Source organism: Dryobates pubescens, chromosome 1, assembly GCF_014839835.1.
Source record: "Dryobates pubescens isolate bDryPub1 chromosome 1, bDryPub1.pri, whole genome shotgun sequence".
NCBI lineage: Eukaryota > Metazoa > Chordata > Aves > Piciformes > Picidae > Dryobates > Dryobates pubescens.
The window spans coordinates 22546170-22561218 of NC_071612.1; the positions used below are offsets into that span (position 1 = coordinate 22546170).

A 15049-nucleotide genomic window follows, 5' to 3' on the forward strand; every position below is an offset into this window, starting at 1 on the left:
TGGGTGCTGTGAGCAGAGGGCATCCTTAAGTCATCTTGAATGTGTACCTGTGCCTGTGCAGGGAAGCTTTTTCCTTCACTGGGACCAGATATGAGACTCAAAGGCAGTGATGATTGGGGTAAGTAAGGCACCAGGGATCATTTAGAAAAGGGGCTTTGCTCATCAAATATTAGTGAGCATTTGAGAAACAAACCTGATTTTTTTGGTGTTCTTAATGAATCTTGTAGAGCTCAGGCTCAGACAGTATTTGCAAACCATGGGGAGAAGAAGATATAAAAACAACAACAACAGAAGAGCATTAGGAGGAAATAATCTCATCAGCCCCAACTCTCCAGCAGTGCTGGAGACAGGAAAATGATGCCTTTTTATTAGCCTTATTGTCTTTAATTAAAGCATTCAGCAGAACCCTCTGATAATGGACTGCAAGCGAGGTCGGCAGCATTTGTAATAGCACAATACAGGGTTCAATTAAGTTGTACTTTTGTTGCTCTTCATCTCCAGTTTAAACAAGCTAGTGATATATACAGAATGACTACCTTTCTGAGCTGGGGGAAAAGAGAGGGGCCACAGGGGCTTGGGAAGACAAATCACTTGTTGCTCTGTGACTGATGGTATAAAAACACTCTATCTCCCCGCAGCTTTTTCATGCTTTGAGCCAGATTGGCAGGTACCCTATCATTGGTACCCTGGCAGGCTGGCTGTCACTGGGCTGCTCTCCTGCAGCCATTAGGTATGACTTTCTATACTGTGCTATCCTATCATGGTGGGTAACCACTGCAGGTTTCCTAAACCAGAACATTTAAAAATACATGATTTTGATGGTTACAGTACCTAAAGAACTCCAAACAAACAAGGGGATCAGAGGCAGCAGAAGAAAAGATCAAAGGTGCAGGTAGAACCATTTGAGCTGAAAGAGTGCGGATGATTGACAATCAGTTGATATTTGCTGCTCCTTCTTTTCCCTGCTCTTTTGAATTATTGGTCATAAACCACCCTGCAGTCGCAGTCTTGCTGTGTCAGAGAGAGAGAGAGAGAGAGAGAAAGAGAGAAGCCAAGAAAAGACCCACATGGCTAACACTTAACTTTATCTTCACCATTAAGTAATGGTAAATTAGAACGAAATGGCTCCGGTAATGCAGGTGACAGCTATATGAAGGCCAAATGAATTCCCTCTGATGGGTGCCGTTAAAAAGAGCAGGTCGGCAGAATTCACGATGAGGGCACACTTACCCTCTGTGTAACTCATGTGCTTGTGCAGGGAACCCGTGGTAAAGCTGGCTGCTGCTTTATGTGGGGTTTTAAAAAATAAAAAGAAAATATATTTAAAACAAACAAACAAAAAAGAAAATAAAAGAATTAAATAAAAAAAAAAAAAAAAAGAAGACTGGCTTTTTTTAAAGCTTCTCTTCAGGCTCTGGTAGCTCCAGCCCTGGTGTAAATTTGCAGTAGCTTAATTGCACTGCTAAGCTGCTGTAGGAGAGAGGAAGAGGTGGGAATGGAAAGCAGGGGCTTTGCTGAGGCTTCTGGGCAGACATGCTGAGCGCTTCCATCTCTCGCATTGATGTTGCCTGGGCTGTGCAGACTCGCGCTGCCACCCAGAGATTTCTTTCATGGCTTGGGGCAGGAGCCATTAGCAGTGGGATTGTGCTCCATGGATGGCAGTTCAGGCCCCCAGCAGCAAATAGCAGCTTATGTACACCTGAAGAGCTGTAATCTGCCCTGAGATGCCTACAGACTGTTGCTTGCCATGAAGTAATGCGGGACTGTTTCTGAGAGACACTTCAGGCTCCTGTTGATTGCTGAAACCTTACATCAAAAAGGGGACTGAGCTGTGCTTAATCTCAGGCACTGATGTCCCTGCAGTGATATCAGGGATGTCTCACTTGCTGCCTCCATCATGGTAAATGAAACAGATTTTGGATAGCAGTCTATGTCTATGTAGCTTTAGCGTGTGGGTTTTCCTAGCCAGGATGCTGGGGCCTGTAGGGATGGTGTTGATCTTGATGTTTATGACACAAGAGGGTGCAATGAGGAAGGTAAAGCTGAGATCTCCTTTTGCTTTGTTGACTCTTGTGTGGTGGTATCTTGTGCTAGCACACTTCGTCACACGAAGTCCAGTTCTGGGCCCCTCAGTTTAGGAAAGATGTTGACTTGCTGGAATGTGTCCAGAGAAGGGCAACAAAGCTGGGGAGGGGTTTGGAGGACAAGCCCTATGAGGAGAGGCTGAGGGAGCTGGGGTTGCTTAGCCTGGAGAAGAGGAGGCTCAGGGGAGACCTTCTTGCTGTCTACAACTACCTGAAGGGAGGTTGTAGCCAGGTGACGATTGGTCTCTTCTCCCAGGCAACCAGCACCAGAACAAGAGGACACAGTCTCAAGCTGCACCAGGGGAGATTTAGGGTGGATGTCAGGAAGAAGTTCTTCATAGAAAGAGTGATTGCCCATTGGAATGGGCTGCCCAGGGAGGTGGTGGAGTCACCATCATTGGAGGTGTTTAGGAAGAGACTTGATGGGGTTCTTGGTATCATGGTTTAGTTGATTAGATGGTGTTGGATGATAGGGTGGACTCGATGATCTCAAAGGTCTCTTCCAGTCTGGTCTGGTCTGGTGTATTGTATTGTATTGTATTGTATTGTATAGCAAGTAAATGTGGATACCCTTCATGTACAGGTAAAAGTTACAGTTTGAGGTTAATTATCTTCTGCCTCCTTACAGAGGCTGTACTTGAACAGAGTTCATTCTGTGTGTTTTTACTGTCTCTCATGTAGTGCAGCTATGCACTGTTAAACAGCTGTTCAGCTCCACCCTAGAAAAATAGCTTCAATAAAGTGCATTTTCCATGCAGGTCATATATTGGTTAATTCATCCTTCTGGGAGAACTTCCAGACAGGAAATGTGGAGGCAGAGGAAGCTGTCCCAAAAGAGGACAACTGCTAAATTAAATCCAGCCATGGCTCCCACTACCTGCCATTGTTACTGAAATAAAAGGAGAAAGCAAAGAACTGAGCTTCACTGGGGCTGTGTCAGTGCCACCGCTGAGTGCTCCATCTCGTGGGGTGGCTGTTGGGTTTTTTTTTCCTGGAGAAGGTGAGTCAAGTTTTACATGGGAACTTTTAAACTCCTATGATTAAATAGCTGGACCTTTTTTTCTTTTTTCCTTTTCTTTTTAGGCTAAAATAGTAAGGCAGTACCACACTTATGCTACATTCTGGCCAAGGTGTGAAAGGCAGGTAAAAGGGAACCTTGATGTGCCCCAGCCCAATTTATTCATGATGTTGAAGTCTGTTGAAAAGGGAAAACACATTGGAGCTATCTACAAGTCAAATTGACCTCTGGTAGATTTTTACAGTTTGAGAAGGTACAAAAGGAGCTGCCTCTGACTGTTCCCCTTGGATCACATACTCCACCAAACCTGATTGGGCTTGTGGATATAATTTTGTATGGTCATGGCAGGAGTCACTTCTGTGCAGACCCAGTCTGTCGTGTGCTCCACATGGCTTTGCTATTATTGCACCCTGACTGCCGCTGAGACAATTTCTTGCCTATTAAAATGCAGTTACGGCCTGGAAAGCGATAGTGTAAGAATGGCTTATCAGTGCTCCATAGCTATTTGCTTTAATCATCCGTACCAAAGGCCTGAGAATGCTCCCACAGAAGCCAATAAGACTTTTACCATTGACTTCAAAGGCAGCAGAGAGCAATTTAGCTACTGCCACCAGACAAAGCAGGTTAGGCTACAGCTGGTACTTCCACAGCTAACTTGGCTCTGAAATCCTGACAATCTAAATGTATTTTTGCTGCATGGGATGTTTAAAAATAGAGAAGACAAAGTAGCAGGGAAAACAGATTGCTGGGAATATTCCTTCTCTGGTAGGAGAAATGGACTAGCTGAACCTAGCAGGGCTTTTCCATCTCCAGCGTGTACAAGTCTATGATTTTTGTCAGCAAACGAAGCGCTTCTGAGCCACAGGCAGCACGGAAAGCCGCTAAAAGCAATTTAGAGGTGCTGGGATCATAATTTTTCAATCCAAGAGAAACTTCTGGTTTTGCATAAATGTCGAGGCACTGGAAGATTCCCCTGAATCCAGTGAGATACAGTGTCTGAGTGGAGACGATGCCATGGACACGAACCATAAGTCACAATCATGCAAATGCCTTGATAGGGCTGTCCCCCCAGCTGCCTCTTGGGAGGAGGGTATGGAGTGTGCAGTGCTGGGGAAGATCAAAGAGGCACCTACAGCTAATAAATCACCAATAATGGGTGACTTTGCCTGCCCACATATAAGCAGGCCAACGATGTTCAGTGAATCAATGTCTCAATACCTTAAATTATCCTCGGAACAGTTACTCTGAAAGCATGAAAGACAAGGGGTTTATTTCGATTTCTCCTTGAGTAACATGAAGGATGTGGTTAGGGACAAATAGCTTCCTGTGCACAAGTGATCATAGCCTGGCTGTGTTTGTCACCCTCGTGGACTGCATCAAAACCTGATCAGGAGCTCTGATCTTTGGGAAGGAGAAGCTAAAAGAAATTGAAGAGTAATAAATGAGACTCAGACTCAGATCCCTCAAACTATATATAAAGATAGTTTACTCATCCCATCTGTATCCCCAGAGGAAAGCAAGAGGGCTGCATAAATGGTGGAGGGAAGCACAAAATGAATAAATATCCTTTGGTGGAAGCAGAGCCAGTCCGGGGAAGCTAGGAGGAAGGAGCTGGTGCAGAGGTAGTTTGGGGTTTTTGCATTCTCTGCCTTAGGAGATTAGGCAAGAGAATACCCTGATTGAAAACTGGAGCTATCCTGTCATTTCAGTGGGTAATGGTGAGGGAGCCCCTGATCACTACCATGGGCTGCCATGCCTGCTCAGCTCCTGGATCCCAGTCTGGGGACTCGCCCTTGTGGCAGAAGGACCAGGGCACCTGCCTCTGCTTCTCAAAATGCTTGGCTGGCACATTGAAGTGGACTCAATATAAAGCTGAATGTTTCATTAAGCAGGTTTTCCAGCTGGGAGGAGAAGCTACGACGGCATTGACCTTAATGTGAAATTAAAGCTGTTTAAGCAGGTAGCAGGCAGACAGCTGGGTGCAACCATGCGGCGGAGGTGTTTGCCTCTATTTGCAGACAAATCGTGGATGTGTTGCCGTTGTGCCCAACTTTTGCTGCTTGTTTATTTAGTTAATAAGAGACAACAATCTGCCTCACACAGCCGTGCAAATGACAGAGCTGGGAGCCCCCGAAGAAGGGCTTTTGTTAAACACTTGCTGGCCTTATCGTGCTGGCTGTGATTCACCTGATGCAGGAGAGAGTTACAGGGAAGATGCTTGCCTCTAAGAAAGCTTTTCCACCAGTAGGGCATGTCTTGTCTCTCTCCATCAGTCTGTGTACCAGACAAATGGGTTTCTGTCCCTGGCTTGGGGTTATGTCAATATCAAGATACTGGACACCATCTCCCTGCATCTCACATCCTGCTCACGGACACTAGACTGGAGTTGCCAAAATATTTGTGTGGTTGTCCCTCAGGAGACAGACAGGAGGAGACAACCTGACCTTTCTGTCCATTTTAGTGCTTTAAAGGAAGAAAAGAAGAAGAAAGAATTGTGGACAGCTGCTGCAAAACTTCCTCATCCAGCTCTACAGGGGGATTAATGTTGGATTTTGGGAAAACACTGCTGCTGTCTTGTCTTCTGCTTCTGCACCCAGCAGTCCTTTCTGAATTTTTAAGTGTTAGTGTTACTGTCTCCTGCTTTTATCAGGGAGCCTTAGGTGTCCCAGATCCTAGTTGGGAGTGAAACACAGCTGTTGCCTGAATCAGTTGCTAATCTTCCCCTTTTGTGGCAAAAAAAGTGACTAGCAAGATCAGCCATCCTGCCATAGCCTTGTGCTGCAGGCATCTACTAAACAAAAGATGGAGTGAGAAGCATGAACTCGTTTTAGAGGGCCATCAGGCAGGCAAGAGATGCTGACCTCTGATTTTGGACCTGCATTGCAGACATATGCTAGTGGACTCCAACTGTGCTTCCTCATTACGATGTGAACTGTCATCTCATCACAGTGCCTCCAGTGCCCACATTTTACAGCGTGTACTTTGGATGTCTGAATTGCTGGCCTGGGTGTATAATTTCTATCACTCTCCCCAGAAATCCCCTTTTAACTGAACATGCCTTTGCATCAGCTTCTTCAAAACATCAGTGCTTTCTTTCCCAGCTCCTTTGCTGTTCATATCTGGGCTATTTCTTCCTGTAGTGCTCTGAGTACCTTCCGTGGTGCAAGGTGGTGGTAAATGAAAGAATCATAGAATTGTTAGGGTTGGAAGGGACCTCAAGGATCATCTAGTTCCAGCCTCCCTGCCATGGGCAGGGACACCTCACACTAGATCAGGTTGCTCAGAGCCACATCCAGCCTGGCCTCAAACACCTCCAGGGATGAGGCTTCTACCACCTCCCTGGGCAACCTGTTCCAGTGCCTCTCCACCCTCATGGTGAAAAACTTCTTCCTAACATCCAATCTGAATCTACCCATTTCTATTTTTTTTTCCTCATTGCCCTAGGAATCTCCTTGAGAGATCCTAGAATTTAAGCAGGGGACACAACAATCGACATCTCCCAGCAGGTCCTGACCCAGAGACCACCAGAGGCAGCAGAAGTCTCCCAGAAAATACTATCTATAGTTCTTAGATTGGGTCCCAGCTGCTTAGAGAACGCATTAGGGACCCAGCCCATCGTGTTAGGTGCTGCATGGATGCAGAACAAGAGAAAGGATGCAACACACACACATGCATCACTTCTTGCTTATATCCACATTGAACCAGATGCTTTTTGGATCTTAAGTTTAGCTTATAAATTTGCAGGTCCTCTTGGAGCACAATAGAAAAAAAAAAGCTACCTAATTTGTCCTGTGCTTAGCTGCTAATTAGGAGGGTTTTAGGACATATAGTTTGAGGTGTTACCAATTAACTCAATTGTGGACCAGGACCAAAGCTGTTATTTGCTTTGTTGTAGCAATTGAAGGCCAAATAAACACCAGTGTCTTTTCACTCTCTTCCCTGGCTTTAGCACAGCTGCACAGCAAAATCATAAATAATTTCATTGTCTGCTTTCCCAAACTCTACATTTATAGCAGATCATTAAAAAAAAAAGTCTCCACATGGTTTACTTTGCCTAATTATTACAAAATTGGGCTGTAAATCCTAGAAGAAAGGCTATATCTTACTTTAAAAACACACAGAGGCACACAGAGAAAACAACCAAATGAAAGCAGCTGAATGAATGAAATATGCTCGAGTTTGTCCTTCTGTTGTTTATGATCAAGAGTTTTGAAGGAAGCCATGGGAGAGAAGTGCTTGATGTTCACAGGACTTCAGAGGGACTTAGTATTCACTTCACTGTGGCTTTACTGAAAACTAAGCCTAAAAAAAACCCCCCATCTTAGCTGCAGAGAACTAGCAGAAATGTGAAGATTTAGTTTTTTTTTTTTTCAATCTGCCTTTTAAACTTTGTCATCTTTTCGAGTTTCTCAGGAAGCCTGACAACCATACAGCCTGCCACAGCTTGTTTGTGTTACAAACTCTTCTGGTGGCCATCTCGACCTTGTGAGGGCCTGGCCACGAAAAAGACCACTGCTCAGCAGAAGGGTCGAAGGACTGGAAGGACAGGAGCCAAGGTGATGGACATGAACTGGAGCAGAAAAAGCAAAGTGAAAGGTCTCAAATGCCAGATGGAGGACTGATACTAGAACTGAAGCTGTGAATGACCAGCTGAGACTTCACAGGTTTGTCCTCCTCCCCATCCTTCTCTTCTATATTTCTCTTTTTCTTCATTTTGGCATTATAAACCCGAAACACAGGGCAGCAAACGAAAACAGAAATGCACAAGGTCCTGGTGCCCTCCCGTCAGGCAGTGGTAAGCCTGCAGGAACAGGTGAGCTCTCAGCCTTCATCAGTTCCCTTCAAAGGTCACATTTAATTAGAATACTGGATTTTGACACTACTGATGTTTTTAGCAAGCTGATCCCTTCCAAGACAGCAGAGAAGCCAAGCTGAGAACTCATGTGGGGGAAAATACATATTGTATGAACTTGTTATCCTTAGAAAGTTTCTTGTATGCACTATGCCTGGGGAGGTGGTGGAGTCACCATCATTGGAGGTGTTTAGGAGGAGACTGGATGGGGTGCTTGGTTGCATGGTTTAGTTGATTAGGTGGTGTTGGATGATGGGTTGGACGTGATGATCTTGAAGGTCTCTTCCAACCTGGTCTGGTCTATTCTATTCTATTCCATTCTATGTGTGAGCTCACTCCATACATCTACTCTTCACCACAACCTGATTTTAAACATTGCTTGACAGTCACACTGATACCTGTCAGGATTTTCATATGTCTACTTTAGTAGTGTTCAGGTGCCCACTGTAGGGTAGTTGATTCTCTCTAAGCTTTTGGGAACACCAAGGAGCCTTATTCATCACTGATGTCCACATGCCTGGAGCCCATGATCTCATATGCAGCACGGATCTCAATGTCTTCAGAAACACTGAGTGAGGCAGTTAGGTCTTCTTATCTCAGCTCTGTTGTAAGTGGACTACCGGTGGTCGTGGTGATGCATCCTGGCACCTGGGAATGCTTGATCCTTAGCTGAAGTGAAGTTACAGCTATAGACAGATGCAGTTTGGCTAATCCAGGGATGTTAAGAGGATGGCAAACCTGCATTTTAAGCATACCAGAAGGTTACTCACTGGGAGAGACAAGTGTGTGCTGGCAGCACTGTGTGAAGGTGCATCTGACAGCCTAATGACCATGCTAATGCAAGCATGTATCAATGCACTCCATGCCTAGATCACCAACATCCAAAGGTGGGTGCCCTCAGCCCACCTCTCAGCTGGGGCGCTCTCCCTGATAAAACTGTATCCCTGCACTTCCTAATTTCATTCACTTGTCAAGAACACACTGATTTAAACACTGTGGATCCTAAGTTTTCTCTGATGTAATTACAGCTTGACACTGCAGCCCTTCCAAGCACCTTACACGAAGAAAAAGAGAATTAAATATTAGAAGGCTAAAAATAAAACTGCTAAAAGGAGACAGAAGCTGTTTTGTGAGCAGCAGGAATGGTGCCTCTGGGAGAGGATATGTTGAGCCAAAGGAGATGTTCTGCTTTTAGGCAGTGCCTTTTGTTGTATTTCAGTGAAGTTCTGTGCTTTTCTGAAGTTCTTAGGTGCAGCTCTTTTAGAAATGAGCCTGTTCTTTCTCTTTGCTTTTGCAAAACCCACGACTTTCATACCATTTCCCCAGCCAGCCTTCTAGTAGTACAGACTGCAGCCAAAATTTCCCTTTCCTAATTAACCCAGAATGGTTTTTGAAGAAGTTTTAGCTGCGGAGAACATCAAATTTAGCTCTTAGCCTGGAGCCAAGCTCTGGGCTAAAGAACACATGTCATTTTAGGAATTCATGCAGATGCACCTTGACATCTGGGATGTGATATGTCGTCTGCACACTTCCCTGTTGAGATAACGAGCAGTGGTGGGAACTGCTGATGCTGCAGGTAGGGCACAAAAGGTTTTCCCCATTCGTTCCAACACTTTTATTCAAGCTATGTAAATTAATTGCAGGAGACTTCTTTGACACATGCAAGCCTTTTCTGTTGGTATTTGTCCATGTGATAACTCAATCACTTCATTTCCCCTCTGGGTTGATTCTGAGAGAAGCGTGCTGCAGAGTTTCCTAAGTTATGACCCTGTGAGGGATGGAGTTATCTGTTGAGCCTTTGTTTACCACAGCTAATTCCTCTGTCTTGTGAAAAGGAAGCCAAAAATATGCAACCCATATGGTTTTCTTGTGTGATTTTGGAAGGCTTCTAATAGAGCTTGGTTTACCAATATTTGCTGGAATTCAGGTATGGAGAGTGGGGCTGGAAGAAACCCTCAGAGATAGTGTGCTTCAAGTCAGGATCATCCATATTTCTCTTTCTGCAATGACTATATAGGAAAAACTCTGGTTGACTGCATTACAGGAGAACAAATGAACAGTCACTAACTGTCTCATTTACGTCAGGTCCCTTTATGACTTCATGATCTGGGCACTCAGCAACTGCAGCATCAGTATCACAGCTCTGCAATGCTCAATATGTTCTTGAGCTTTCTCTTCTGCGCAGCTGTGCCTCATTTTCTCTGCACTATAAGGGATGGCATTTGGAAAAGGCATGGGGAGAATGACAGAGGGAGATGGCTCCATGATAGAATCTTTCACAAAATCTAGTCCAGATTGAATAAAGGTAAGCCCACGATGAGCATTGTGTGCAGCCTGTCCAGAACATCTATGGGAATTACTGGACGGTGGCTCTTCGAAACGCTGAAGCATCTCCATTCGCTCCAGATGTCTCATTGTGAGCCCATTCAGAATTAAAGCAGAAACAATGATGTGAAGCCTAGATCCTTTGAACCCTCAAGATCAATTTTTTTTTTTGTTTTTTTTTTTGAGGAGCCATCTGTTGGCCAAGAAATATTTGTGGTAAATAACTGGGGGAATAATTTAGACTAGCAATAGCTTTTGGAGAATTGTAAACAGCTGGGACACCATTCCCAAGCAGGGAAAAGTAGACAAATCCATTATTTTCTATGACTGACTGCTTTAGCTCTGGTAGCTGCATTACTTTCAGTTTGATGGGGGTTTGTTGGGTTTTTTGAAAGAACTTACTCAACAAAGAAAACATATTTTCCCTCTGGGATAAATAACCTCCTGTAATTGCACAACTCCACTGGTTTTTAATCCAGTCTGTGTGCCCACAGTAAGTGGTCTTTGGTTTTCTGGCCAAATACCAGTATTTGCAAGCTTCATGGAAAACCTTTCCTCTTGAGCTATAGAGCACCATAAGGTTTGTAGTTCCACAGGGGCTGACTTGAGCCAACAAGCAGCAGGGCATCATGTCAGTTTCTGCAGAGTATAAGCTTTCACCCATAGGAATACAAGCCATATTTTCTAGCCATTCTGCAAAGAAAGCCCTCTGAATACAAAGTGAGGCTTTCTTGATTTCCTGAACTGCCTCTCAAGAGGGAGGAAAGATAGGAAGGGTGATCTTGCTTGCCTGTTTATTCTTAAACCAGCTGAGGACTAGTTAAATAATACTACTACCCTGTTTGACTCTTCTTTTTGACAGTGAACTCCAGCTACTCCCAAAATGGGGTAGTTTACAGTTACAAGTTGGACATCAATAGTGTATTTTAATGCTGACAAAGTCCAAAAGCCTTCCTCATAAATTCCTACATGAACACAACATAGGAGGCCTGTTGCTATAGGTGGCATGAAGTTTCCCCCCTACGCCTGTTGCACAAGGTGAAGCCAAGCTGTCATCTCTCGCTTAGCCTAAGATGACCCTGGTAGGGCTGCTCTGTGCCAAATATTCAGGTCTCAGTGCTTCTGGTGGCTGTAACCCACACACTGAACAGCTTTCATAGCAGGGAAGGGGAAGAGCCCTGTCCTACTCTTTCTCTTTTCCAGCTAATTCCTAAAGTGGTTATTATTTTTGCCCATGCATCAGTAAGGTGAAGTTTTGGCCTGAAATCTCATAAAGTGCCATTTTCACTCTGTCTGGCTCATAATTGCAAGGGTTTGGATTTTTTTCTTTTTCTGCAGTAGTAACATGTGGGATGGTGGTTGCCTCCAGTGGCTATTTAAATTAAACACAGACCTACTGAATAGACACCGAGAGCCAGGAGACCTCATTCGGAGGGAGAAAAGGTGAGAGGAGAAACTGCACTCCAGTTAACATTGCCAATGTGTTTCTGAAGCAGAGGACTTCTGACTTCAGGACATTATTAATGCCTTTTTCTTACAGAACATGTGTTCTGAAAGCCTGTAGCCATGTCATCTTCAAGCTGTCATTTCATGGGGATACCGCAAGTAAGGTACATATGGGCAGGCTTGGGATTGCACAGGAGACCTCCAAGCCACTACAGGTAATTCAGCTGATGTTAGAACCCTCCTGGAGGCAAGCCTGACTCCAGACCCAGTGCACTGCCAACCAGTGCTCTGTGCAGGTTTACAGGTGAAGCTGACCAACCCTGTGGAAGATGTACTGCCCTGGAACACCCTGGGAAGCATCTGCTCAGGGCCATATTTTTTACATACAGGCAAGATATGCCAGTGAACTCCTTGGATGTGTGGTCATGATAAGACTGAACCAGTCAAGGGGAGCTGAGCTGCCCCCATGCCAATGCTTGTGCAGACTGCTGCACACGGAGATTTTCCTGCAGCAATGCTGTAACAAGCCAGTACCTCTTTGCCCCATGACTCACCCAAGCCTTCTTGTGGCAGAACAAATGCCATTCAGGATGTCAGCAGTGAGAGGGCTCTGGAAAGGCCAAAGTGGCTGATGGGTTTTGGGAGGAAGAGCATGAGGTGCCCAGCAGCAGGTTGCTGCTCAGGTAAACTTCTGGTCCTTCAGCACAGTTTGTTTGCATGGCCTTCTCCTAGCTCAGCAGCAGGGATAGGTTCAGCTCCTCACATGGAAGCAGCTGGGCTGTTAGCCAGGCACTGGAGGCTGTTTCAACACAGATTTATGATGAGCTCAGGGAAGTTTGGAGGGGGTTGTAGCTGGGAGAGGGTAGTCCCTGGAGAGAGCAGCAGACACATTGTGCAGCCTTTGATGTTCTGGGCCAACATCTCTTTTCCTTGCCTGTGCTGGGAGGGTGCCACAGAGTAGTATCATCAGTCAAATCTGCTCCATACCACTCCCTCAATGCATGCATTAAATCTGCACTGGAACACAATTTCACCACTTTATTCATCCCTCAGGATGCCAATTCAACTAGCATTTCCCAGCTTGGACCCAAAGGGTTAAGGTGGGACGTTAACTTCAAAGCTGAGCTCATTGGGCTTCCTGAACATCTGAGCAGTGCGGGTCATGGACGTCTTTGTGAGTAGGTGCCTTCTCTCCATGCTGTGAAGAGCAGATGTGGCATAAAAGCTTCCTTTTGGAGGGGCCATGATTAATATTTGCTTTTTAGAGGATGACAAATATATTATATTCGCCGACATGCACATGCATTCTCTTCTCCTGATGGGTGACCTCTGTCTTAATGCCAAGCATGCGAGGTCCAGCTCTGTAAACGAGGAAGAGAGCTTTGCAAGCTCATTAATGCTTTGAAGTCGCTCATTAGGAGCAGATTCCTCGGGAGCTGGTGAGTGCAGCACCCTTTGTGAGGATGGCTTCATCTGATATTAATGCTGGTGCTGCAGCTGGAGGCATCCAGGGATGCTGAGCTGCGATTCTGCATACATGGACCAGCACGGCAGACTGCTGTGACTGTAAGGCAAAGGGTAAAAGGGAAGCAGGGAAAGTTACTTCCCCCTCTTTGCACCTGAGAGGGTGACTTTTCCTCCTGGCAGCACTTTTTGCATGTGAATAGGTTGACTCAGTCCTCTGCTGAGATGAGTATCTGCAGCATCCTCCTGTGGGATGCCCAGGGTTCTTTTGGCTTAGTTCCTGGGACTTGTGAATTACCTCTGGAGGCCAGGGTGACCCCTCCACTCTGAGGAGCTCTGAGCCTTCTTTTGAGGGCCTTTTTCTGGTCAGTGTCTCTCATTTCTGCAGCAGCCAACCACAAACCCTCCAAACAGCTCAGCTGCTCCAGGGCATAGTCATGAGCAGTCCCTAGGGAAGCAAGGAGGGAATTGCTCTCATCTTCAAGCAGGACAGGGCCAGTACAGCCCTGTCAAGTGTGTCTCCAGTAGCCAGGATCCTCTGATGAAAGGGCTCGGCCAAGTGTGTGACAGCATCCCCATTTGAAGGTGCTGACCTGGGCAGGGTGAGAATACCTGAAATCAGAAACAGAAATTATCAGGCTCCTGTGGCTTAAGCACTAAAGACCTCCTGTGTGTGGGCACTTGGGGACTGTGGGTTTGAGACCCATCTGATTCAACAGAGAGGTTTGTGTCTTTCTTTTTCTTTTTTCCCCCCAGCTGGCAGAAAAGCAAGCTGTACCTCACCCCAAAGGACAAAGAAAGACTCTCCTGCTCCACTGTCTTTTCCAGCTAAATGCCCTAATATTGTCCCAGATATGAACTGATGGGGGTGAGAAGTGGGACTTGAGGTACAAGGACAGTGTTTTAACTGTGTGGTGTGTTTTTTGGCTGAGTGCTGTTGGGCTGTCAGAGCTGTTCCCTTCACCCTGGGTACCCAGCAGGATCAGGCTGAGACCCTTCAGAGATGCCCATCCTGCACCAAGGTCACTGGGGGTATTACCACCAGCGACTGTGGGCCATGCACAAGGATCTAGTAGGGGTCTGTACCATTCTCCACAGCTCACAAAACCTGGTGACTCTCAATGAGCTGTTCTAGTAGTTTGCTGAGTTAATTAAAATAGTGGTGCTGAGCTCAGAAAGTCTCTTGGGCTGGGAGCTTGAGGAGAAGCTGGAGAGGCAGGGGAGATCTTACAGCCCACCAGGATGGCCGAGTGGTGAAGGCGTTGGACTTAAGATCCAATGGGCATATGCCCGCGTGGGTTCGAACCCCACTTCTGGTAAGAGCCTCTTTTTTCTCTTGTTCCAATGCTCCCATCCCAGCTTTTAGAGCATCAGTTCAGAGCAGGGATCAGAGCTCTGGGCACTGTGCCCCAGGGAGCCTAGGAGATTCATTGCCCCAGCATGAGGACCCTGGTGGGACTGAGCCACCTTACTATCCAGATTGAATGTGTAGAGAGATGCATGCCAGTCCCTCTGGCACACGGGTTACGGATCTCATCTTCCGTGCAGGCAGTGATGAGACTGTCGTGGGCTTGAATCCCACACGCTCCCAAAATAGCAACTTGTTTTTCCCATGGCAGAAATAGGAAGACTTGACTACCCTGAAGGAGGAATAAAAAAGGTGTTGAGTTCTAAACAGCTTGGGTAAGCCACAAGTGGAAACCTGTGCAAGCAAATGAGTCCAGGGAGATGAGTTTGGAGTTGTGGGTACTGCTCCCTATTACCAGCTCTGCTCTATGACCCCAGATCCATCACTGTACTCACCCAAAGCAACATTTGGCACTCTTTGGGAGAATTTGGCAGTGTCACAACTCCCTAGAG

General features: G+C 45.9%; 1 non-coding gene across 1 annotated transcript; it reads left to right on the top strand.

Annotated features, from left to right (window-relative positions):
* The first annotated feature begins 14425 nt into the window (after positions 1 to 14425).
* Positions 14426 to 14508, top strand: TRNAL-UAA (transfer RNA leucine (anticodon UAA)). Its single transcript has one exon. It is a non-coding gene; the product is annotated as a tRNA-Leu (tRNA).
* Positions 14509 to 15049: the final 541 nt, after the last annotated feature.